The following is a 22,715-nucleotide window of genomic DNA, read 5'->3' on the forward strand; positions in this document are numbered from 1 at the left end:
TCATCATGTCAATTCTTCCTTCCATTTCTGCTTACCCTTCCTCTGCAATGATAAAAATTAAAAACATTTTTCCCCAGAAGTATGAAAGATTTCTTCAGATAAATAGTCTCGTCTTTTGCTTGTCACTTTCTACCACTGTGAACACATGTGTGCATACCCGCACACATACATGCACATGCATTGCAGGCATACACATGCACATACAGGGTAGACACACACATGCAGGTGCACACACATATTCCTTTCTCTTCCTGCAGTAAGGGAATCAAATCCAGGCCTCCTGCCTGGAACTGCAGAACATTACCATCAGGCTGGTCCATTAAATATCATTTGAAAGTCAATTTTATCCCAGAGTGGTAAGTAGCATGCGTGCTTATGTCTTCATCTACCTTAATTAGGAAAAGCAATTTGCTGCACATTTCTTAAAAAAAGAGGAGAAAAAAAGCTGATCAAATTTGAGCTCCTGATAGATTGAAACACAGCTTATGTTGTGGTGGTGGTACAAAGATGTGAAACCACTTCCCACATCTAAATTATGGCTTGGTCTAAAAACAGTCCAGCCTTATGACTCGCGTGTTTCCTAAGTAACTTGCACAATTGCCCGTAATTATGGAAATAGGGGCCGTCTCCTGAAAGCTAGCCCCTTCTCATTTTGTTTCTCAAACCCAGAATAGAAAACTCCATTTTGAGTCTATCACTGGAGATGTTTCAATCCCATCATGTTTTCTGTGTGATTCTGTCCCATTAACAATCTCAAGACCATTTTCACACATCTCCTTTTGCCAAAGTGGTTAGAGCAGCCGAGAAGCTACAGCTCTGTTGAATGCAGGTCCCTGCTTTTCTCATTTGTATCTTTTAACTAGGCCAGACCGATTTTAACTCACATGGGTGCCTTTCATTTGAGTCCTCCTGCTATTCCAGTGAGACGCCAATGGCGACTTAGCTAGCACTCTGATGGCCTTGGGGTGCCTGGAAGGCTGCAGGAAGAGGCCCATTGGAAGTCCTTGTGCTTGAGGAACTAAGGAGCCTCTTCAGGAGGGATAATCCCTAAGAAAAAGGTGAGCCAAGGAGGATTCAGCCACGCGTAAGGAGAGTGACTCAGTAGGGGACCTTCGGACTTTAGAAGGGAGGTCATTGACACTCTAAACTGAACCCAGTGTGGCCTCTGAACTCATGTCTGGGTCCTGATGAGAGATGAACTGCCATTCTTGTTCAGACTACTATTCTAAAATTATAAATCAGCTCATTTCTCTGCTTAAAAATCTTCCGTGGCTTTCCACTCCACTTAACAGTGAATGAAACTCTCCTTATGAAAGCCTACAAGGTCCTACCTCAGCAGATTCTGCCTGAATTTCCTGCCTCATCTTGTACGTCTCTCCCCTTTGACCCGAGTTTTCATCCACAAGGGCCTTTTTCCTCATCCTTAGCCAGGCCCCACTCTCAGCTCACTGCCTATGTATTTGCTCTCCCTTCTGGTCCAAATATTCTGACCTGGAAGATGTTTTGTCATCCCCCAGATCTCAATATAAATATTGCCTTCTTAGGAAGTCTTTTGTTGAGTCTCCTGTTTGAAGTGGCTGCCCTTCCCAGGCCTTGTAACTCTCTCACATTATCCTTTTCGTTTTATACCTAGTGTTCTCACAGGCTGACATGGTTCCATTTGGCCACTTACTGTCTGTTTCTTCCTGACAAAGGACAAGGTCTGCCTTAGTTGAGCCTCCTCCCCAGAGGCAGAGCCGGAGAAAAGGGTTTAGTGCAGGTACTTTGTGTTGGAAGAGAGATTCCCCTGTAAGTAGTACAGAAATAAAAGGATTTGCTACAGAAATTGGAGCTTATACAAATAGGAGAAGGTGTCAAAGAGTGAAAATGGAAGAGACTGAAATCAGAAGGCCAGGGAAATAGCTAGCAATAACCTCAGCTTGGAGCAGAACACGGGAATGGTTGCTTTTCAAAAGTTATATGGGGAATTGTGTCACAAGTGGCTTCCATAACTTCCTGAGAATAATGGCCTCTTGGCTTCCCCTAACTTTTGCCTTTCCACGTTTGCTTAGTTCCTCTCATTGGCAAATTATAGCATGTAACCAGACTGGAAAAATGGGTTGAAACTTGTGTGCAACTTGTATGTAACGCCCATAGCCATGCTGAGGTTAGAAATGAGGTTGAATGAATATGAAATTCCAGACCCAAAGATGCTATATGTGATGGCGAAATTTAGGTGGCAACTTGAATTGTTCAAGGAAAACCTATAAACCCAGCAAAGCATTTTCCTGGGATGTGTCTGTGAGGGGTGGCTAGGGGAGATTAATGGGTGGGTCTGAGTGGACCAGGTGGAGAAGATCCCTCCTCAACATGGGCAGCACCGTCCGATAGGCTGGGGGCCTAGACAGAACACAGAGAGGAGGTAAATTTGTTTCTTGGCTTCCAGAGCTGGGATACCCTCTTCTTCCATTCCTGGTCATCTTCAGAACTCCAGAGCTGACGCATGTGATCCCTGGTGTCTCCAGCTTTTGGCTGCAGACCATGAGTTATACTATGGGCTTCCCTGGTTCTTAAGCCTTTGGATTTGGACTGAGCCACACTACCAACATGCCAGGGTCTCCAGCTTGTAGAGGGCCTGTTGTGGCACTTTGCAGTCTCCATAAGTATGAGGGACAATCTGCCCAATAATTATTGTATGTTATATCTATGCTTGCATAGATATTACTATTGGTTCTGTCTCTCTGGAGAATTCTGACTGCCTGTCTTTTCCTATCTCTGCCCCAGACACAGGAATAGTGCCTGGTGCACCATAGACGCTCAAGAAGTGGTTGATGAGTGACTGATGGACTAAAAGGCTGAAAGTAAAAACAAGCAGAGTTATTGTCGTTTAATTCAGGAATCCAGAATCATACAACCCATGTCACTGTGGGATCCCTAAAATAGAAAGCTTCTCAAAAATCCGAGAGGCATTCTCTGTCCATTGTTCCAGAGAGCTGGGCTCTGCCAGGTCCCAGGCGTTAATGATAATGCTCAGTGGAAAGCAATGGAACCAATATGTCTCCCCGAGAGGGCCGGCAGGTATAAACGGAAATATTCAAGCAAACTTGTTCATGAAATGCGTGAGACACTGCTGGGACCTCCATGGACTACTATGGAATGGGGAGGGGGTGAATGAAACATCTGCTGCTATTAGTGATGTAAGTCCATTAGGACCACTGATTTGGCCAGGGAAAACTCAAATAATAATGATACCTGCGAGAAAATGTGTTATGAACATAGCACCCAAGGATGGGGCATGTTGGTTAAAAGTCCGGAAACTCCTAGAAGAGGTTGGCTCCCCGTGGGATTCCATCAACTAGTAAGAAATTATACTGGGTGGGAGGAGGGAGGAGGGTGTTAGTTTGTTTTAACCGTGTTGTTCCTGGATCTATTGATAATGTGGCCATAGAAAACAGCATGAGTCCAGAGGCCTAGGGTGTGAAAGGAATCAAATGCTGGAAAGATGAATTAGAATTTAAATCAAGCAAACCAACCAAAGCACGAGTGGTGTACAAGACAGAGCATTAAAAACCCCTATACCTCTGTGCAGTAAGTCTGAGCCTGCTGAGGTCTGGGGACTTGCTGATGAGATAGATGAGTGCTGTTCCATGAATTCTATAATGGAAACAGAAGTTATTCTGATAAGATGTTTATAAACATCTATGTAGTGTACAGGTAGTTTACCTCTCAGCTTTTGAAGGTTTCTGGGTGTGAAGATGGCTGTTTATAACTTCGAATATACTATTTCCATGTTCATTCATTCAACAAATATTTATTGATAGTTTATTATCTGCCAAGAAATGAGCTCAGCACCAAGAATGCATCAGTGAACAAAACAGGACTGATATTACATACTTATCAAAAAATGAAGTCCTGTATCCATACAAGGACTTGTATATGTATGTGTGTGTGTGTTGGGGTGTGTGTGTGTGTGTATCCATAGAAGCTTTATTTATATAGACAAAAGCAACCCAAATGTCCATCAACTGGAGAAGAGATCAGCTAACTGTAGCACATCCATAGGACAGAATGTTACTCAGAGTAAAAAGGAATTAAGCTATTGATAAATGTAATCACATGGATGGATCGCAAAATGTATTATCCTAAGTGAAATAAGAAACAGACCCCAAAGGCTACACACCACATGATTTAATTTACAGGACAACATCCCCCCAAAAGGTAGTATTATAGGAAGAGAAATAAGATCAGTGATTGCAGGGGATTGACTGGAAAGGGCACAGAGTAACCTTAGGAGTGTTGGGAATGTTTTATATCTTAGTTGTGGTGGTGGCTGTATGAGTGAAATCAGCTGTCCACCTTGTTGAACTCTATACTTCAGAAGTCTGAATATTATTTGTGTGTAAATTGTCCCTTAATAAATTTGATTAAAAAAGAACCCATCAGCCTATATTATAGTGGAGGAACAGAAATCAATGACTCTATGTATCAGATGGGGCAGAATCATCCGTGCCCCACACTGCCCTTCAGCCCACCTCTGCTTTCAACCTGGGACTCCAGGGGATGGTTTCCTGCAAACTCATGCTCACAGCCTCTCCCTTGCACTCCATACTTGTTTGTTTTCTGCTCTCAGGCTTCTCCAGCACTTTGGGCCTGTTTGGCCAAGAGGCAAGTGCAGCCTGGACGTACGTTAATTAACTGTAGGGATTAAGCTCAGTACTTCAAAGAAACAAATCTAGGAGGCATTCTCTGTACTGTCCAGGAGGTCTCAGTGCAACAGAGCTGCTATGGCCCAAGTGGAAACCTTTAAAGCACCTTTACCTTTATTTTTTTGCTTTTCCTGTCTCATTCTCCCAGTTTCCCCATTCTGGCTTTGTGGGGTCACACCTCTGCCCAATGAACTACCTGCATTGCAGCCTTCTTTCAGGGTCTGTTTTCAGGGAACCCAAACTGAGACATAATAGAATCTTAGGTGACATGAAGAAAGATAAACACGTAGAAGGGGCAGAAGAATAGCAGCATTAGTATAGATAAGGTCAGAAAAAGATTTCTATGAAGTATCTCTGAGTGGAAATCTGAACTCAGGAAGGAATAAACCATGTAATGGTTTAGGGGAAGAGAATTTAGGGACAAGAAGCAGTGAGTTTAACTATGGAACATTCTAGAAATGGCAAGGCATTCACTGTAACTGGAGCACAGTGAGCAAATGACTAGAACCTGGAAAGAGTAGGGCGAGGTCATGTAGGATCTTATAGGCCACAAAGTCCAAAGACTTTGGACTTTATTGTGAATAAACTAGAGATCAAGGAAGGTTTTTTTTTTTTTTTACAGGAAGAGTGGACAGTGAGAGAGAGAGACAGAGAGAAAGGTCTTCCTTTACCGTTGGTTCACCCCCCAAGTGGCCGCTACAGCCAGCGTGTTGCGGCCGGTGCGCTGCACTGATCCGAAGCCAGGAGCCAGGTGCTTCCTCTTGGTCTCCCATGCGGGTGCAGGGCCCAAGCACTTGGGCCATCCTCCACTGCCTTCCCGGGCCACAGCAGAGAGCTGGACTGGAAGAGGAGCAACCAGGACAGAATCCGGCACCCCAACCGGGACTAGAACCCAGGGTGCCGGCGCTGCAGGTGGAGGATCAGCCTAGTGAGCCGCGGTGCCGGCCTTTTGTTTTGTTTTAAGAGAGAGAAAGAGAGAGAGCACACTCCCATGCACTGGTTCACTTTCAAATGCCTGCAATGGCTGTGGTTGAAGAGGGGAGATGGGAACCCAATCTATGCCTTCCATGTGGATGGCAGGGAGCCAGTTATTTGAGCCCTCACTACTGCTTCCCAGGGTCTACGTTGGCAAAAAACTGGAATTAGGAGCTAGAGCCATGAATTGAACTCAGGCACTCTGATGTGGAAGGCATGTGTCTTAACTGGCATTTTAACTCCTATGCAAATACCCAACCCCAATGAGGTTTTTGAACAGAGGAAGAAAATGATCTGACTTATGTGTTCAAAAGAGCAACTCTGGCTGTTATGGTGAAATGAGACTACTGGAGTTGACAGTGAAGTAGGGACAACATTAAGAAGCTAGTGAAAAATTAGAAGTGCTAGTAAAAAATTACGGTGGACAGAACATTGGAGGTAGAGGTAATTCCTGAGACTAAAAGAATGGACTGGTAGGGGGAGTGTAGTAGGACTCTAAGCAGCATTAGATGCCTGCTTCAAGTTTGTGGCTATGAGTTTAAATTGAGACCAGTAAATCTGAGGCTACCCCAGCTCCCTGTATGCAGGTGCCCAGAAAGTGGAGAGGTAGATTTAAGCAACATTGGAGCATGAAGGTGGGTAAGAGTTGAGATGGATGAAGTGGTGGGAAAGGGAGTGGGTATTATCATGGGATCCAAGCCAGGTAAGAAGAGAAGCAAGGCTGCAGAGGGTATTAAGGGAAGTGACAAGCTGATAGGACCAGTGCATGAGGATTCCCAAGATCCAAGAATTGTTGGAATTGAGGGAGGAGAGACAGTGATGTGGAAAGGTAGGAGGTGGTCGTTGGAAGAGTGGAATATTTTTAGTTGAGATGTGTCAGGGATGCGGTCCTTGATAATGACGAGGTCTAATGTGTAACCACTGGAGGGAAAGGCTGAGGCGGGGCAAGGACCTAACAATTGTTGGAAGAGAGATGGCCAAATACCTGAGAAGCTGGAGTTGGAAGGATCAATGATGTTGGGCATGGGAATAATTAAGAATTGTGATAGCTGTGGTGTTGGAGGGGAAGATGAATGAGCTGCTTAAATCTTCAAGAAGTGAACAGCATGGCTGACTGGGAGATGTGTAAGTGATAGCAACAAGGGCTTTGTGTGTTTTGCCTATGTTGTGCACTCTTGGTATGTATCCATTGTTTATGTTCAATCTCTTCTCACCCTACTCTCAACGAAGTGTGCTGTGAGCTCCTGGAAGGCAGGTACTGTGTTGTTGTTGTTTTTATGGCTAAGCTTGTGCTCAGTCCAGAAGTGCTGGTTCTCTGATTGGCAGAGAGAGCAGGACCTTCTTTCTTTCCTGAGTACTTTCTGAAAATTTCTAAAATGCCAAATTGTAAGCATTTTCCTCAAAAGTTTAAAAATAGAACTGCCAGGGATGTGCGCTGTGGCACAGGAAGTTAAGTCGCCAACTGGGATGTCTGCACTCCATATTGGAATGTCTGCTTCCCGTCTGGGCTACTCTGTTTCTCATTCAGCTTTCTGCTCATGTGATCCTGGGAGACCTGAACCGAGTTCCAGCTTCCTGACTTTGGCCTGGTTTAGGCCCAGCTGCTAAGGGCATTTGGGAGTAAGCCAGTGAATGGAAGATCTCTCTCATTCTCTGTTGCTCTGCCTTTCAAATACATAAAAATGAATAAATAAGCTTTAAAAATAGAACTATCATATGATCCAGTAACCCCATACTGGGTGTATATCCAAAGGAAATGAACTCTGTTGAAGAGAGATATAAGCTCCCATGTTTATCACAGCACTATTTACAACAGCCAAGGTATATAATGAATCTAAATATCCATCGATAGGTGAATGGACAAAGAAAATATGATATTTATACACAATGAATACTATTCAGCCTCCAAAAAGATGGAAATCCTGTCGTTTGCAACAACATGGATGAAATTGGAGGATGTTAAGTGAAATGTCAGGCACAGAAAGCCTTATGATTTCACTCATGTAGGATCTAAACAACGGATCCCATTGAAATAGGGAATACAATGATAACTACCAGAGGCTGGGGAATTGGGAACAGGGGCTGATGGAGGAGGTGTTCGTCTAAGGATCCATAATCATAGTCAGATAGGAGGAACAAATTTCAACATATCAGTTGTACAGCAAGGTGATTCAGTTAGTGACAACGTACTGTATTCTTTAAAAATGTAAAGAGTGGATGGTAAGCACTCTCAGCACAAAATGGATAGCAATGTGAGACAACCCATTCGTTAATTAGCATGTATATACTTCAAGATAATGCTGTAAACAATAAAAACGTACAATGGTGTCAGTTTAAAAGTAAATTCATCAATTTTAAAAATGCCAGACATCTGTCTAGATGTACTCCAGCCCTTGTAGCAGTCACCACTGTAGCAACCACAGCTCTAATGATGGTGCAACACCAGCTCACTATTTATTTATTTATTTTCAGTGCTCTGTCAGTTCAAGTCTCCAAGTTGAGGAGACAGTTTCTTCCAATGAACTACATAGTTGGGGACAGCATTTGACCTAGTGGTTAGGACTGCTGTGTCCCACATTGAGGTACCTGGGTTCGAGTCCTGGCTCTCACTCCCAACTCTAGGTTTCTGATAATGCCGAGCCTGGGTGGGGGGCAGCGGTGTGGCCCCAGTGATTGAGTTCCTGATACCCATGTGGGAGACCTGAATTAAGTATTGGTAAGTACTGGACTCCTTCCTTTGGTCCTGACCATGGGGCCACTGTGGGCATTTGAGGAGTAAACCAGACCATAGGAGCTCTGTTAGTGGGCCTCTCTGTCTATTAACTTTTTTTTTAGTTTTAAAAAATACATAGTTATGGGCCAACGCCAGGAGCCAGGAGCTTCTTCTGGATCTCCCACGCGGGTGCAGGGGCCCAAGGAGTTGGGCCATCTTCCACTGCCTTCCCAGGCCATAGCAGAGAGCTGGATTGGAAGTGGAGCAGTGGGGACTTGAACTGGTGCCCATATGGGATGCAGGCACTGCAGGCGGCCACTTTACCAGCTACGCCACAGAATCAGCCCCCAGCAGTGACTTCTTTAAGGAGATGCCACTCTGAATCCAAAACAGCAGAGCAACTGTCAGGATCCTATTAAGAAGCAGAGGACTGCTCTGCAGCTCTTCAATGTTGCAAGTTAGTATCAAGGGGGCCGGCGCTGTGGTATAGTGGGCTAAGCCTCTGCCTGCAGCGCTGGTATTCCATATGAGCTCTAGTTCTAGTCCCGGCTGCTCCACTTCGATCCAACTCTCTGCTATGGCCTAGAAAAGCAGTGGAAGATGGCCCAAGTGATTGCACCCCTGCACCCATGTGGGAGACCTGGAAGAAGCTCCTGGCTCCTGGCTTTGGATCAGCCCAGTTCTGGCCATTGCAGCCATCTGGAGAGTGAACCAGCTGAAGGAAGACCTCTCTCTCTCTCTCTCCCTCTCTGTAACTCTACCTGTCAAATAAATAAATAAAATGTTTTAAAAAGTGACTATTAAGGTAGAGGTGCTGCTGGGTGTGGTAAGATTTTAATGGCCTGATGGTTCTCAACAGCGGCAGCTTCACTTGGAAACGCGTTACAAATGCCCACTCTTCGGCCTTGCTCCAAACCTGGGAAATCAAAAGCACGGCGTGTGTTTCACAAGCCATGATTCTGATGCCTGCTCAAGTTTGAGAGCCACTCTTCTTCCAACCTGGGAGCCTTCTCACGTGACTGAGCTCAGTGGAGGTTGATGTTTCCATTTTATGCATCTGATGGCTCCCCGTGACTGGAACTTGGGGTGTTCTCAGTGTCAGAGGTACCTGGCTATGATTACTATAGCAAGCAAAGTGACAGCAATGACATCTCCGTCCTCTTGACACTACTCTGGTAGGTAGTGGGCCTGATATGTTTCCATATTTTCTCCCCTGCCAGCAGCCTATAGTCTCTTCAGTGGGGTGCTACACCATATTCACTCTCAAAGAAGATCTAAGATAATACACTCTGATGTGTCTATACAGTAAACCATTTGCTTTGACAAGAAAGGCGTGTCTGTTGGTTTGGCTTTCAACCCTAAAAGTCATTGACTAATACTTCCCAAGTATTGCCTGGGTTTTCTTCTGTAACTTCCCCTTCCTTAAACAATGTCATTAATTTAAACAGATACTTATGTAACATCCAAGTAGGAGTGCCCATCATATGCAAAGCCACATACAAATGATTTGGAATTACTTCCCTCACTGCCTCCTTCATTAGTCCAGAAAATAAGAGTTCAATTGAATTATACAGGACTCTTACATTGGCTGTTGATTATTTTTAAACTTGTTCTATTATTTAAAAGTAATAGAGATTGCACAGTTTTATATGATGTGATTTTTATTCAGATTTGAAAGTCATCCACATCAAATTAAAATTCCTTTGGGCCCTTTAAAATGCCTTGAATTAAAGTTTATGATTTAATAACTAAAGGGTACAGAGGGAATGTGAACTGACTTTTTGAATCTTCAGTGATATGGAAATTTCCAGAAGATTCACAGCTTCTCCAATTTAATGTTTCTTCTGTGTAGCAGACAGGATGGTGATGGGGGAGGATTCAGGACTGAGAGCCAAGATAACTGGGTTTCAGTCTAGATTTTGCTGGAAGTGAGTTAGTGCAAATGAGAGAATTAGAATTTGTTGTCACTGTCCTTGAATAACTTTCAAAACTAGAGGGAAAACATAGGAGAAAACAAGAAAAAGTAAATAAATGCGTAAAATGCTAGTGGTAGTATCAAACAAGTCACAATGAAATCAAACTGCTGTACTAACACAAACGATGGCTAGTTCAAGGGCAAAGAGCTCCACTTTCCCTTTCTTCCTCTTTGCTTCTTTTCTCTTGCATCCCTCCTCTCTCTCTCTTTTTTTTTTTTTTTTGACAGGCAGAGTGGACAGTGAGAGAGAGAGACAGAGAGAAAGGTCTTCCTTTGCCGTTGGTTCACCCTCCAATGGCCGCCACGGCCGGCGCGCTGCGGCCGGCGCACCGCGCTGATCTGATGGCAGGAGCCAGGTGCTTCTCCTGGTCTCCCATGGGGTGCAGGGCCCAAGCACTTGGGCCATCCTCCACTGCACTCCCTGGCCACAGCAGAGAGCTGGCCTGGAAGAGGGGCAACAGGGACAGAATCCGGCGCCCCGACCGGGACTAGCACCTGGTGTGCCAGCGCCGCTAGGCGGAGGATTAGCCTAGTGAGCCGCGGCGCCGGCTATCCCTCCTCTCTTTATCCCTTTTTTCCTCTGTCTCTTTTCTTTGTCTCTCTCCTCTCTACTATCCTTTCAACAGCCACCTATATAACTGAGCAAGAGTTTATTAAACTTCTTTGGGTCCCAGAGGTGTGCGAAGTGCCGTTTGTCTTTAAACCAGAGGTAGAAGGACCTCTGGGCCAGGGCTTTGGGCTGCAGGCTAAAGACTTGCTACTGCAGGTATGGTCCATGGGCCAGCAGCAGCAGCACCTGGGAGCTTGTTGGAGGCATGCATTGTTGAGTGCCACCCCTGATATAAGGACTCCGAGTTTGCATTTTAACAGGATTCCTGAGTGATTCCTGCACACATTAGTTTTAGAAGTACCACTTTAGAGGCCCTCTCCTCTGGCCATACCACTCTCCGTTAAGGAAGATCAGGAACGATCAAGGGAATGTGTGCCCACTTAGAACTTGCTCGTCTTCTGTTATACTCTCTGTACTCCTGGACTTTGAAATTCCCTTCCCTGAAGTCCTGAGCCTACTTCCAGGGCTCATACTGGATGACTATACAGCTAACGCCTGGTCCGCTAGGCCTAAAGGGGTGCTAGCATGGCTGCTGGGGGGCAGAAGCTGAGAGATCTCTGAAAGAAGTTTGGTGAAGTGCTGAAATATCCACATACATGGGCCCCAAGGCTTCCTCAAGTGCAGGATGGACCTGCGGGTGGGAAAAGACCCATGCTGGCTGAGGGCCAGTTCCTCTTTGCCTCTAGGTTCCAGCGTGGAGCCCCCAGTGAGCCCCTTCACTCTAAATTCACACCTGGCTTTCCGAGTTGTTATGACAGTTTGTTTGTCAAGATAGGAGGAAAGAACCTTTTTTATTTAAACATTTGTTAGCTTGATATATAACTTTTAAACATTCAGACATATGGTATGTGGGCCTCTGTTTGTACTCTTGGCTCAGTCCTGCAGATGTTAGGGGTGAGTCTGTTCATGACGGGACACACAGACATCTGAGGTTTTCCAGCACAGCATGCTCCCCTTTATCCTGTGGAGGCCGAAAGTTAGAGCGCTGGTCTGTCTAGCTCTCTCCCTAAAGCTGCGTTCCTTTGTGTGCCTGGACGCTCTTCCTCAACCTCTGACCTTCTAGCTAGGGGATTTCCGTATAGCAGCTATTTGGCCATTGTTTAATCAAGCCTTCCTTTGACTTCTCTTTAATTTTCCATATTTCCCTTTTCAATGCCCAAGCTAGAAGTACAAGGGTACTAGAAAAAGTTAATGGAAAATGGAATTAAAAGATAAGTTTATTTTACTGCAAGAAAGATTTGAAATTCATGCATGTAAGGTGTCTTCAAAGAGTTCATGAACATGTGTATTAAAAAGCTATGTGTGGATATCAAATTTTTGCACCAAAAACAAATATATCTTTTACAATTAAAAAAAAAAACTTATTTGAGAGGGATAGAAAGCGAGAGAGATTGCTCCCATGCGCTGGTCCACTTCCCCAAATGCCTGCCGTGGGCTGGGAGCTGAGAGCTGGGAACTCAGTCTAGGTCTTCCATGTGGGTGGTAGGAACCTAATTACTTGAGCCATTGCCACTGCTTCCCAGTGTCCACATTAGCAAAAAACTGGAGCCAGTACAGAACCCAGGCATCTTAACTGGTATCTTAACTGCTAGGCCAAATGCCCTCTCCTAAAATTATCTTTCCATTCGGTTTTTCCATGAACTTTTCAAAGTCACCTCGTAAAAGTAGCATTGTATCCTAACTGCCTGCCTCGTGCATTACAGAGAGGCCATGGCCTCTGAATTAACACTCAAATTCTGGATTCCTTCCTTGAAATCCTGATCCGCTAAATCCCAGGCCTAGGGATCTGCATTTTTAGCAAATGCTCTGGTGATTCTGATGCTGGGGTTTGGCAGGAAACACTTGGAAAAATCTTGGTATGGGAAGGTAGGTGGCTTCCTGGTTCCTGTGTGGCCCAGATCCATTTATAGCTCAGAGCAGGACTGCTAATTAGCTGTATAGACACTGGTGACTCACAAGAGGCTTGGAGCTCATGAAATCTCCTGTATTCAATTTAATATTTATTAGGCATCAGCTCTTCGTGGAAGTATGTGTTAGGCACTGGGAACCCATCAAAGCAAAAGACATGAGGCGACAGTCACAAGGAGCTTAGAATCCCTATTTACACTAAGTCAGGACTGTCATTAATATAACCTAGACATATGCATTTTGTTTAGTGGGTAGAGTCCTGTGTTGGAAAGAAAAACAGGCACCGTATAGAATACGGGTGAATGATGCAAGATTTTACTAGTTAAAGACAAAGTATCGAATGCGACTGTCATTACAAAATAAAATATTCAAATAAAATAAAAAATACTCCACCAATCCCAACTGTGATGACAATAAATCTGTCTTCATCAAAATCCATCCATTTAAAGCCCAGATCAGAAACAATAAGCCACTAAAAATGGAACTTGTGAGTTCGTGTGAAAGAATTTTTGAAAGGTTCTCAAGGAGCTGTTACAAAGATTGAGCCTATGTAGCCACAAATATGTGATAATAGGAAAATACCTATTTATGTTGTATTATGTGAATAAAGGAGGAGAACTTCTTTTGTTTCTTTTTAGTCTAGAATTACACAATCTGACTATCTTGCTGTTGCCCAAATTCAAACTAATCGCTTGGTCTTAGTGTTTTTTGATACAGCTGGGGTGTGGAATTAGAGATGTGAGCAGTATTCTTTCTGCTCAATTCCATACATAGCTCCTAGGCCTTGCATGCTGGCTGACATCCCTGGGCACAGCGTGTAAACCACCTGGATCCTTGTCAAGGTTTCTCTCACCCGGCATGCTCAGGAAGTTATGAGAGCCTCCAAGAAGGAGTTGGTTACTTAAATGCCTTTTGCTCGTAGGCTTTATTGATAACACTTTGAAAACATATTTGGGGCATGGATGGAATTCCTGTTTTCTTTTAACACCTCCACTACACACAGCCGTCTGCTGACTTCTATCGCCAAAGAAGCAAAGCTGTGTTTGGTATTTATTATCAATCGAGCTAATGATTGAAAGCCCCTGGCAGGAGCAGTTTGGAAGGAGGGGTTTCACCCTTACTCACTAGAAGGGGGGGAGAAATTTCTCCTTTAAAGAAATGCGTCTGTGCTGTGCAAAATCCCAACCTTTCCTTCTCCCCTTGCTCCCCTCCCTGGCTCCTGACTGCATACCCACTGTCTTTCTCATCTCTATTCAACACTCAGAAGTGGCCCAAGTAGCCTTAAGTAAACATTCTGGCTCCCAGAGAGATTTCAGAAATGGGCACCATCATGTCCTGAGGACTGTGAAATGAAATCTCACTCGACCTCACCCAGAAGGTCTCTCTCGAGCTCTGTGTGAGGCACAAGACTCGTGGCACCAATCAGTTTCCACGCAATTTCAAGTGTGGGGCTCTTTCTAACAGTCTCATACTGCTAGTCCTCTGATCTTTCCTTGCCAGGAAATCAGGGTTGTGCCAGAGTTCTCTAGCCTGCTCCATGCCCATGCCTGGGCCACCTGCCTTGGCATGAGAACTCCCTATGTAACCAGTGAGTAACTCAGGGATACAGTGGGGCTGGTCTTCATACCAGACCACAAGCAGCCTTTTCCAGTCCATGCCTGTAGACAAGGCAACCAAGAAAGTGGTTTAGCAAGTATGGAAAAGGTGAAAAAAAGGCAACAGGGTGAGCCAGCTGTTCCATCTCTCCTCTTCTTCCTGCCCCTGATGACTTGCATTTTTGCGCAGACAGCTGCCATTCTGGTCTACCAGCCTCTTGCCAGAATAGAAATGCCTGACTTCGGGCAAGGGCACCTCCTCTGCATGGCAGAGTTGCTGAGGGGAAGTGAAAGTGACGTTGGGACTGAATGTCACGTTTCCAAGAAGCGACTCAACCATGTCGCATGTGGGTGGGGGAAAGGTGGGAGCCTGGGGTGGGCAATTGCCCTGTTCAAAGTCAACACAAACCCAATTTTGCCTCCTGAAACTTTTCATTCTTTGTTTGTCTAGCCTGATGCTAGAGCCTTTCTATGTGCAATGCAAACAACCACATTGTGTTTCAAATTCTGTCCCCATCACCTTGTCTTTGCTGAAAGCAATGTTTTCTTGGGGTTTGGGGGGTGTCCAGCTCGTCCAGGTGGAATGTCTTTAAGTAATCCCGAGTAAAGAAGTGTATTTTCAAATGACATAGGGGTAGACAGAGGCTGGAATCTTGTAAGGATATTTGAGTTAATTTTTTCAGAAATACTTAGAGATTAGAATACTATTTGCCATGTCTTTTTTTTTAAAGATTTATCATTTATTTGGAAGTCAGAATTACAGAGAAGGAGAGGCAGAGGCAGAGAGAAAGAGAGAAAGAAAGAGAGAGACAGAGATGTTCCATCTGCTTGTTCACTCCCCCAAATGGCTGCATAGGCCAGAGCTGTGCCAAGCTGAAGCCAGGATTCAGGGGGTTCATCGGGTACTCCCACATCGGTGCAGGGGCCCAAGGACTTGGGCCATCTTCCACTGCTTTCCCAGGCCATAGCAGAGAGCTGGGTTGGAAGAGGAGCAGCTGGGACTCGAACCAGTGGCACCAATATGGGATGCTGGTGCCACAGGTGGAGGTTTAGCCTACTATGCCACAGCGCCAGCCCCGGGCTTATTTTCTCTTAAACTTTACTTTTGAAGCTGCTTCTGGAAAGTGATTCTCATCTTCAGCTGCTTTCCCAAGAGCATTAGCCAGAAGCTGGATCAGAAGTGGAGCAGCCAGAACTTGAGCCAGTACCCACTTGGGATGCTGGCACTGCAGGTGGCAGCTTAGCCCGCTATGTCACAATGCTGGGCCCCCTATTTGCCATGTTTTATGTTTAATTTTCCTTGGGCATTTGTTTTGTTCCATCATTCTCTTATAGACTTTCTCAGCTTGTTTGTTTGTTAACAAATGGTTCTGGGGACATTTCTGGTTCTAGGACTCTGAGTGTTAAAAGAATATAATTCCCAACTGTCTTAAGGAAAGCTTAAAGAAAATGCAAAGCGCTAGCTTGTCTAACTGAGAAGCTCAGTGCAAAGGCTGGCTGTAGGTGAGCCTTGCGCCTGGGCTCCAGTGCTGTCACCAAGATCTGTTTTCTCCATCTGGAAGCTCATCCTCATGCTCCTCTATGTTGGCTTATTCTCAGACTTCACAAAGTGATGGGGACTAGCAGTGGCTTCTCATTTTCTCAGCTCTAGACCTTGTTAGTCCCATCAGAGGGAAGCTGCCAGAAAGTGACTCCCCCCCCCTCTTTTTATATCTGACACTCCAGTGTGGGAGCTAGAGCCCCACCTGGACCGTTTGGACTGAAGCTTGAGGGAGGCTCCAAACACACACCCGTGTTGTTGCTGAAAAAGGGCAAAATGGGTACCGCGAGACAAACAATGTTTAAGAGAGACAATGTAAGAGAGATAACCAACAACATCCTCCGTACGGGGCCGGTGCTGTGGCTTAGTGGGTAAAGCCGCCGCCTGCAGTGCCAGCATCCCATATAGATGCCGGTTCAAGTCCTGGCTGCTCCACTTCTGATCCAGCTCTCTGCTATGGCCTGGGAAAGCAATGGAAGATGGCCCAAGGCCTTTGGCCCCTGTACCCGCGTGGGAGACCAGGAAGAAGCTCCTGGCTCCTGGCTTCAGATCATTGCAGCTCTAACTGTTGTGGCCAATTGGGGAGTGAACCATCAGATGGAAGACCTCTCTCTCTCTTTCTCTCTCCCTCTGCCTCTCCTTCTCTCTCTGTGTAACTCTGACTTTCAAATAAATAAATAAATAAATAAATAAATCTTTTAAAAAAATCCTCCGTAGGTACTCAATCCCCTCAGAGAGACTCATACATGCATCAAGAGAACTAACAGTCGACACTGAAAGCTACGGCTTCAAATATAAGAGGCATAAATCAGGAGCTTCCTTGGACTAGAACACTAAGAAGAGTTTTGAAGTCATTGATAACATTTAGGAAAGTGATTGAGGGGAAATCCACTCTGGGTGTCTGGGAGACGCAAAAAGACGCAAAAATTCAGGGGATACAATGTTCAAGTGATTGGGCCACAGAGCCTCCAAGACTATATAAAAGCAATAATAGTAGCAATAGAGTGCAATAACGTGTATTGAGTATGATTTCAGTTGCTTCCCAGGTACTTTACTTACATTAACTCATTTAATCTTCACAACCTATAAAGTCAAACAAGTATTCTCATCGTTATCTCCATTTTACAGATCAGGAAACCAAGGCTGAGAGAGGTCAAGCAGATTTCTTAATACCCAAGTGACAGTGCCTCCAGGATCTGAAATGAATGCAGAAATGGCAAAAGCTTGGTAGCTGTAGGGAGTGGAAAATGGCAGGTGGAGTGGCTAAACCATTGTGCAGAGCTGACAGCCTCAAGGACCTAGTAGAAAGGCAGGCAATAAGGTAGGGAAACTTCACTCTTTCATAACACGGGAAAAACAGATAATTATGTCCCACACAGCACAATAAAGTAGCAAATTGCAGCAAAATAGGTGAAGTGTGGAGGGTGTAGCATGCGGATTCACGATCAGAGGGCCAGGCTAACCACTCGCCTGCAGTATGACTATGGATAAGTCATTTCCCATCACGGTGCCTCAGTTTCCTCTGCTGTGCATAAGGATAACTGCTGGGTTGCCTCCTTTTTGTATTATTATGGAGATTAGACAAGATAATAAGAGATGAAACACTTTTATGGAGAACTCCGGATCGTAATTACACTTTCTATAGGCACTTAAAAGCTTATTTGCAATAATTTATGACATTATCATTAAGATACTTTTATTAAAGAAAAGCCTGTTTTCTAAAGAGTATTATAGAGTATCTTCTAGAAATAATTCACATTTGAAAAATTACATATTCATTGTAACTAACTGAAAAAAACAAAGATGAATATAAAGAAGACAACAATAAAATCCCACAAAAAATCTACTCAACATTTTGGTTAATTTTTTTGTTCCTATCCATGCTTTTTTTTTAAAACTAATATTATTCCCATCTAATATTTTATCTTGCACACATATACTGTCTTTATTCCTTTTCAATCCAGTTTTCCTCACTTAATGTATTATGAATATATTTTCTTGTCATTAATCTTTTTATAAGAATGATTTACAAATTTTCTGGCTACAACTCATAGAAAAGAAGATATTTATATTGCTACCTACTAAACAAACACACATTTACCTAATACATACCCTTACAATATATAATGTACTTTGATATTTCTATTCTATATTATAATGAAATAGTATACATTAGCATACACTGTTTCTTGGCCCACTAGTTCCTTACATGAGCTACATAAAGATTGGAATTTATAGTTTGAAAAATATTCATCTGCAGTGTCAGTCTGTTGTAGGGATTTACCAAAATTATTTAGCAAATCTCCGATTGTGGGACTTTCCTATTATTTCTAATATTTTTCACTTATTCCTTTGTTCATTGAACTGTTAAACAAATACATATTGTGTTCTTTCTACATGCTAGGCAGTGGGAACACAGAGGGGAGCCAGACAGAACCACTCCCTACTTGCCTTCTATGGTGTGCAAGAAGACAGAAAACACAGGCAGCTAGGGTCAGGCCATCCCAGAATGTGATAGGAACTGGAGAGGTGAACCCACTTATTGATGGTTGGGAAAGGCCTCTCCGAGGGATGATATTGAAACTGCTAACTTCAGGAACAAGAAGATATTGTTGATCTCCTTGAGAAAATCAGGGAGAGGGAAATTTAAGCTGAGAGAAGAGCTAGCAGAAGGTCCTAAGGTGCTGAAGAGCTTGGCACATCAGAGGAGCTGAAAGATGGCCAGGGTGCCATCCTCCAGGGAGCAAAGTGGGCACAGCATTGTCCTAAGAGATATGGATGGGGAAGTTGGCCGGTCTTTCAGGATCTTCTACGACGAACATGCTCCACGCTTGCTTTTAGCCACAGTTACATCACGAGGAAGCTCAAGGAGCATGTTGCCCAGTAGCAGCTGTGAGTGGGGAATGCTGAGGACAGGGGGACGGAGAAGATGGCATGTTTTTTTGAAGGAGGGCCTCTGTGTTCCGAGTACCCAAGCTTTGCAGGGGGAGTGTGGCTCTGGCACTGTCCCTTGTCCTGCTCTAAGTACGTCCTTCAAGGGGAGTTCAAGCTTCTCAGAACACAGTTGCTAATTCCCTGCCTTGTCCTCGGTGTCTAGGGCAAAGCTTGATGCCTAGCAGGTGTCCAATAAATGTCCGTGAAGCAAATGGATGAATGCATTTACATCCCTCAGGCCTCAAGGCCAAGGACCAAGGTAATGCCTGGCAAACCATTACTGCAGATTCACTTTTTCTCAAGTGTGACTCCTCCTCCTCCTCATTCTCATGCTAGTAGAGGAGAAAGGGCTTTCAAATGGTGAAGAAGGGTTTCAGCTCCTCTTGGTAAAGTCACAAATAATCTCCCAGAAGCCATTATGTATTTTTTTATTTTTATTTTTATTTTTATTTTTATTTATTTATTTATTTATTTTTTTAAGGAAATGACATGAAGACTCACCAGCTGCTTTCGGCAATGAAAAGAGAACACATTGTGATTGCCAGGTACTGATGCTGAAGACGCCTAGAAATCCTATTTGTCCACATCAGGGACCCTGTTGTGTCTTGAAATGGACTGACAGGGAGGGGGGTGGTGGTATTGGAAGCTAGATGGTTGGTTTCTTTGAAATTGCTCATCGCCTTAAGGAACGGAGAGTGGGGAACCCCATCGGAATGGCTAGGCCCAGGAAGAGCTTCCAAAGTAAGTCTTCATCTGCCAGGGCCCCCCTGCGGCTTGGGCACTGGCTCCATGTACAGTTGTCACCCTGTTCTGCTTGCTCGTTGTCGTAAACGCAGGCCCTGGGTGAACACTGTTGGGGCAGGGCAGAGACATTTCCCTCTGGTGGTTAAGGAGTGCCTCTCTGGATGGTTTTCTAGTTTCTAAGTAAATGGCCTAGATCTGGTGCCTTGGAATATGGAAAACATTCCAGAACTCAGTGTAGAGCAGAGTATGAGGGAGAAGAAGAGCTCTTGGCAAGATCAACTCAATACTTCACGATGCAAATTGAACCCACAAGTTGGTCACTCAGCAAGAAAATTGCTTTGGGGGCCAGTGCAGTGGAATAGAAGGTTAAGTCGCCATCTGTGATGTTAGCATCCCACATTGGCACTGCTTCAAGTCTTGGCTGCTCCACTTCCAATCCAGCTTCCTGCTAATGTGCCTGGGAAAGCAGCAGAGGATGGCCCAAGTGCTTGGGTCCCTGCACCGTTGCGAGAGACCTGGCAGAAGCTCCAGGCTCCTGCTTTGCATAGATCCCACTTTGTAGATGCTGCTGGACAGTTCTCCAAGAAGGCTGCACCAGTTCACATTCCTTTGAGTGGCACACAAAAGCTCTGGGCTCTCCTTCCCTATCCCCCTACCTTGGGTAACTGTCAGCCACCAGCACTGTCAAAATCTAAGTGTGCTTTCATAGCATGTCGCTGGAAAACGCTCTTCTCTCAGGCTGACTTTCCTGTTTCCTCCGAAGTAGTATAGTTTCTGTAGCCACAGCAGTGCGCACTGTGCAGCATCTGCTCAAGTATGAAATTAATCTTTACATAATGCCGACTGGAATTGCGGGAGTTGCAACTACAAGAAATTCTTATGCTCATTGAGATTTCCTCCTTAAGACTAGTCTTAAGATGTCCCTTATTCCCTGGTTATTAAAATATGCAGAAGGGGGCTGGCACTGTGGTATAGTGGCCTAAGCCTCTGACTGTGGCATCAGGATCCCATATGGGCGCCACTTCAAGTCCCAGCTGCTCCAATCTAGCTCTCTGCCATGGCCTGGGAAAGCAGAAGAAGATGGTCCAAGTCCTTAGGCCCCTGCACCTGCGTGGGAGACCCATAAGAAGCTTCTGGCTTTGGATCAGCTCAGCTCCGGTTGTTGTAGCCATCTGGGGAGTGAACTAGCAGATGGAAGACCTTTCTGTCTGTCTCTCCTCCTCTCTGTAAGTCTGCTTCTCAAATAATAAATAAAATATTTTTTAAAAAGTATTCAGAAGGATTGAGATAGAGCTAAACTCAGTTTCTGAAAAGGAACTAAAAGGGTATTAAAGAGAGAGTTGTGAGAATCAGCAGGAATTGTAGTTAAGGGTTGCACTGTCTGGGTTCAAACTGTAGTTTCAAACTTACTGTGTGACACTGGGAAAATTATTTGACCTCTCTGTTTCAGTTGCCTCAGCTGCCAAGCAGAGATCATAGTAACATCTGCCTCATAGAGGTAGATTTGTGAAGGCTAAAGGAGTTCATACATACATAGCTCTTAGAAGAGCACCTGGCATATGCTGTTATACAAGTGTTAGTTGTATTAGTGCCTATCTTAAGTCTTTTAACATTTTTTCTTATTTTTATTTATTTTAAAAGCAGAGAGAGAGAGAGAGAGAGAGAGAGAAACTCTTTCAACCACTGGTTTATTCCCAAATGCCTATAACAACAGAGGATGGGCCAGGCTGAAGCCAGGAGCCTGGAATTCGATCTTGTTCTCCCACATGGGTGGCAAGAATCCATGCACTTGCACCATCGTTTGCTGCCTCCTAGGGTACGCACCAGCAGGAAGCGGGAATTGGAAATGGAGAGAGGACTCCAGCTCATGTTCTCCTATTTGGGATGTGAGCATCATAAGTGGCATCTTAACCACCGCACCAAACACCTGCCCTCATCTTAAGTCTTGACCCCCAGTGCCCGAGATGCAGACATGCGAACAATTGAAAGAGTGATTTCTGGAGAGGGGAGTGTGGGAAGCAGGACGAGGTGAGGGAAGGAGATAAGGAAGGGTGTGGCCCATTGAAGTCCACCTATAACCTGACCCGTGATGGCTCTTGCAGCATGAATGGCACCCACATTTGTCCTGCCTTGGAGCAAGGAAGTTGGTTTTGTATGCCCCTTCAGTAAGTGGGACACTCTTGGACTAGGGATTGCACTCCTGTTAGCTGAGAACAATCCTCCAGAGAAGACAGCTGTGAGCTCTTAGCAACCAACAGCTCACAGCAGCTGGCCTCTTGGTGCACCTGCTGAAAACAGGATCTGGGCAGGGCACCAATGCCCTCTATTTTTCCTAGCCAGGCTCTTATTTGTAGTCAAATCAGAAGAGTTGCAAGACCAATGCTAAAGAAATTCTTTTAGAAGTCAAGCAGGTAGATTCCTGGACATTCTTTGTAAGGAACAAGAATGTCCTTGTTCGTCCATGAGCTCTAAAAGTGTGGTCCTGCAGATAAGCAATAGGCTTGTGAATGTACACACGCCCATACTCACAACTTCCTTGATACAAGATTAAAGCATTAGGGATCCCTTTGTAGTCATGTTCCTTCTACTCAGTTGGCTACTTCTTAGCCCTGTGTCTTGGAATACTTACCTTTCTAGACCGCCACTTTTAATCCAAGTTCTTCTCTGCCTCTGGCCATCTCTATTCCTGGGGCAAAAAGGAAATGTGCAGATGGCATAGTCTATTTGAGGCTTGCCTGGATCCTTGCTCTATTTGCTTGGGAGTGAAATGTTGCCACACCAAGAGATCATGACATAATCAGCATTTAGATAATCTGCCTCTCTCGTTGGGAGATGGAAGAAAGTGAGCTCTGCCCGATGCATGTTTGGTTTCTAGGAGGTGGTTCTGCTTGTCTTGACTCTCCCAGTAACCAGATCTCCACTTGCACAGGACAAGGTAACACTGATGAGTCACTGTGTAGACAAACAGAAAATCACTTATTTCCCTGTTTCTGCAACTAAGGAATTCTGTCGGAGCTTGTGAGCACTCCAGTGCCC

The 22,715-nt window shown here is 44.7% G+C and overlaps 1 long non-coding RNA gene across 6 annotated transcripts in view; it reads left to right on the plus strand.

Annotated features, from left to right (window-relative positions):
• LOC138843075 (uncharacterized) overlaps positions 1 to 22,715 on the plus strand; it is a 67,142-nt gene that overhangs the window by 14,497 nt on the left and 29,930 nt on the right. For all 6 annotated transcript variants that reach the window (XR_011385619.1, XR_011385623.1, XR_007912008.2 and 3 more), the window contains exon 2: positions 19,417 to 19,480. This is a non-coding gene — a long non-coding RNA (uncharacterized lncRNA). The remainder of the gene's footprint in view (positions 1 to 19,416; positions 19,481 to 22,715) is intronic.

The sequence above is a fragment of the Oryctolagus cuniculus genome, chromosome X (genome assembly GCF_964237555.1).
Source record: "Oryctolagus cuniculus chromosome X, mOryCun1.1, whole genome shotgun sequence".
In the NCBI taxonomy this organism is placed as follows: Eukaryota; Metazoa; Chordata; class Mammalia; order Lagomorpha; family Leporidae; genus Oryctolagus; species Oryctolagus cuniculus.